Source organism: Hypanus sabinus, chromosome 8 (genome assembly GCF_030144855.1).
Source record: "Hypanus sabinus isolate sHypSab1 chromosome 8, sHypSab1.hap1, whole genome shotgun sequence".
Taxonomy (NCBI): domain Eukaryota; kingdom Metazoa; phylum Chordata; class Chondrichthyes; order Myliobatiformes; family Dasyatidae; genus Hypanus; species Hypanus sabinus.
In genome coordinates, this window is record NC_082713.1 from 49889758 (window position 1) to 49894154 (window position 4397).

Genomic DNA, 4397 nt, shown 5'->3' on the forward strand with positions numbered 1-4397 from the left:
AAAAGGGTCAGAACAGCAAGTATTAACAGAGCAGTGTTGAGTGATAAGGGTGGAGTGAAAATCAAAGAGGTGATTATTGACTACAGCAGGAAGAAGAAAGAGGTCAATGAGCCAGTCCTCATGATCATAAAGAAGGCACAACAGTGCCTCTACTTTCCTAGAAGTTTGCATAGATTCAGCATGTCCTCTGAAACTTTTATAGATGCACAGAAGAGAGGTTCCTGATTGGTTTTATCATGGCCTGGGATGGAGACATCAATGCCCAGGAACAGAAAAGTCTACAGAAAGTGGTGCATACAGCTTTTCACAGGAAAGACCTTCCCATCATTTACAAGGAGTGCTTCTACAAGAAATTAGCACCCATCATCAAGGACCCCCATCATCTAGGCTATACTCTCTTATCTCTACTACTACTGGACAGGAGGTACAGGAGCCTTAGGTCCCACAATATCCATTTCAGAAACAGTCATAACCCTTCAACCACTGGCTCCTGAAGCGGCATGGATAACTTCACTCAACTCAACTCTGAACTCACTCCACAACCACTCCACTCACTTTAAAGGACTTTACAACTCGGTATTATTTAGTTACTTGTTTAATTACATGCACAATGTGTGAATTGGTTGTTTGTCAGATCTCGTTACTTATAGTTTTTCATAAATTCTATTGTATTTCTTTATTTTCTTGGAAATGCTAGTAAGAAAATGAAACTCAAGGTGACTTATATGAACTTTGACATTAAATTTCACTTTGAATTTGATAAGTAAAGCTCAAGTGCATAATAAAAAAAGGAATGGATTGAGTGATAATGGTCCATGGATGATACAACAAAAAAACCTGTTACCTGTAGATTTGGATTGAATGTATTGGGAAAAGAAGCAAAAGAAACCATACCAGGACTTTTATAACAGAGGCAACGGCCAACCAGTCTGTTGTGCTTTACAGCCACATTATTCCTACCTCTCTATCACTAATTGTCAACATTTTTATACCTGGACCAGAACCGACAACAGAGACTGAAGATATTCTTGACCAATTCCTTGTTCATATGACCAACTCCAACCTATCTCTGACTGGCATGTCCTTTATCGTCTTGCCTAATACTTTCATAAGAGTAGAAGGAAAATGGAAAAACAGCCCTGCTTTATACTAGAGTGTTTACAGTGGTTTTCTGTTGGTTATTTTTTTTATTTCTGGTCACACTAGAACAACTCTGAAAGATATGAAAACCATTTGCCGTATTTGCTGTGATTATATTTTATAATCATTTATCCCCAAATCACTGACTAGTTTCCTGTTAGAGAATTTGAAAAAGAAATATACCACCTGCAATGATCCAATTCAGCTTTAATAAAGTTTGCATCAGATTCCAACTCTTGTGACATCTCGAATGTATATATGCCAGGAGTCATTAATGTGGAAAGTTGTGCTTGGCTGAAGTCACTTTCACCAAAATAAATTTTGGAGTACAGCATTGGGATAAAGCAGCATGAGGTGCTTTTGATATTACATGAATGAAATTACTGGCATCATGATGCTAATGGGAAGTATTTTAAGCATAGCCTGAATAATTGGTATTGGATATTAACCCATAAATGGTGATCATATCCTTTTGGAAAAAATACCTTCTTTTACTTGGAGGGTAAACCTAGTAAAGGCAAACAATTGTTTGATTTAGTTAAATGTGCCAATAACCTTTCAATGATAGGATATAGATACATAATAAAATGATTATACCCCATGACAATTGTGAATGTAGTGGTTTGCTGATTTTGCTTATGATTTATTTTACCTATAAAATCAGCCTCTGTTTAAAGTGACACATTATGAAATCTGTTGCAGAAATGCAAAGGAATCTGAAGCTCTTTATGACTAATGAATTTGTTTTAATGTATGGCGTCTGCATTGCACATTTAGCATTCAAAACTTGCTTCATTCTAGCATTCAAGTATCTGTTACTTGCTTTGAAAGTTGTGGCATACATTTATCAATGAATAATGTAAAGTGCATAAATTTTAAATCTTCAGCCCACAGTCTTATGCCACACTTTGGTAATATGCCCTGTTATTTATACTTATGAAAAAGACTTTCAATATATCTTAATATTGTCTTTCATTACATAGTTTACATCAAAGTTTGAAATACCCTTCAAAAATTCAGTTTTAAACATGATTTTTATTTTATCAGCACTTTAGCCTGATCATAATGGCTATGTTTGTCCAGACCTCAGAGCTAGTGTTTCTCCAGCATACAGTCACTTTGAGTATATACTCCCTTCTATCAAATACATGTGATCAGTTTTAAGTAATTCATTGCTTCTTGGATTTTAAGTCACAAAATCAGTGTTAAATATGGCTTTGCTCTTTCGATTCCTGATGCACAGCCTCGCTTCACAGTCGGTGATTTCTTCAAATGTGAAAGGTTGGCTGCATTTTCACTATGCAGCTTTATAGTGGACTTGGAGAGCAGCCAGCTTGGACTGGAATCAAAATGTATAAACTGGCTTCTCCTTCCTTTAAAAATAGTTTATAGACTTCATTAATATATGGCTAGGAATAATTCAGGATTTTACAGTTATTAAAATCATTGGTATTTTGGAAGACAATTTTAGAAACATAAATACATAGAAAATTGACAGTACAAAACAGGCCCTTTGGCCCACAGTGCTGAGCCGAACATGTGCTTACTTAGGGTTACCCATAGCCCTCTATTTTTCTAAGCTCCATGTACCTATCCAGGAGTCTCTTAAAAGACCCTATTGTATCTGCCTTCACCACAGTCGCTGGCAGCCCATTCCACGCACACACCACTATCTATGTAAAAAATCGTATCCTTGTTACCTCCTCTGTACCTACTTCCAAGTACATAAAACTGTGCCCTCTTGTGTTAGCCATCTCAGCCCTGGGAAAAAGCCTCTGACTATCCACACGATCAATGCCTCTCATTATCTTGTACACCTCTAACAGGTCACCTCTCATCCTCCATCACACCAAGGAGAAAAGGCCGAGTTCACTCAACCTATTCTCATAAGGCATGTTCCACAATCCAGGCAACATCCTTATAAATCTCCTCTGCACCCTTTCTATAGTTTCCACATCCTTCCTGTAGTGAGGCGACCAGAACTGAGCACAGTACTCCAAGTGGGGTCTGACCAGGGTCCTATATAGCTGCAACACTATCTCTCGGCTGTTAAACTCAGTCCCACAGTTGATGAAGGGCAATGCACTATATGCCTTCTTAACTACAGGGTCAACCTGCACAGCGGACCCCAAGATCTCTTTGATCTTCCACACTGCCAAGAGTCTTACCATTAATAGTATATTCTGCCATCATATTTGACCTAGCAAAATGAACCACCTCACACTTATCTGGGTTGAACTTCATCTGCCACTTCTCAGCCCTGTTTTGCATCCTGTCGATGTTCCGCTGTAACCTCTGACAGCCCTCCACACTATCCACAACACCCCCAACCTTTGTCATTTTATAAACATCATGAAGAGAAGGGGTACCAGAACAGATCCCTGAGGCACACCACTGGTCACTGACCTTCATGCAGAATATGACCCATCTACAACCACTCTTTGCCTTCTGTGGGCAAGGCATTTCTGGATCCACAAAGCAAGGTACCCTTGGATTCACATGCCTGCTTACTTTTTCAATAAGCCTTGCATGTGGTATCTTAAGCAAGTACATAAAACTGTGCCCTTGCTGAAATCCATATACATTACATCTACTGCTCTACCTTTATCAATGTGTTTAGTCACATCCTCAAAAAATTCAATCAGGCTAGTAAGGAACGACTTACCTTTGACAAAGCCATGCTGACTATTCATAATCATATTATGCCTCTCCAAATGTTCATAAATTCTGCCTCTAAGGACCTTCTCCATCAACTTACCAACCACTGAAGTAAGACTCACTGGTCTGTAATTTCCTGGGCTATCTCTACTCCCTTTCTTGAGTGAACAACATCTACGACCCTCCAATCCTTCAGAACCTCTCCTGTCCCCACTGATGATGCAAAGATCATTGCCAGTGATTCAGCAATCTCCTCTTTCACCTCCCATAATAGCATGGGGTATGTCTCGTTCTGTCCCAGTGACTTATCCAGTTTGATGCTTTCCAAAAGCTCCAGCATATCCTCTTTCTTAATGTCTATATGCTCAAGCTTTCCAATCCACTGTAAGTCATCCCTACAATCGCCAATATCTTTTTCCGTAGTGAATACTGAAGCAAAGTATTCATGAAATATCTCCACTATCTTCTCCGGTTCCATACACACTTTTCCACTGTCACACTTGATAGGTCCTATTCTCTCATGTTTGGGGTTTTCCTTAATCCTGCTCGCCAAGGCCTTCTCATGGACCCTTCTGGATCTCCTAATTTCATTCTTAAGC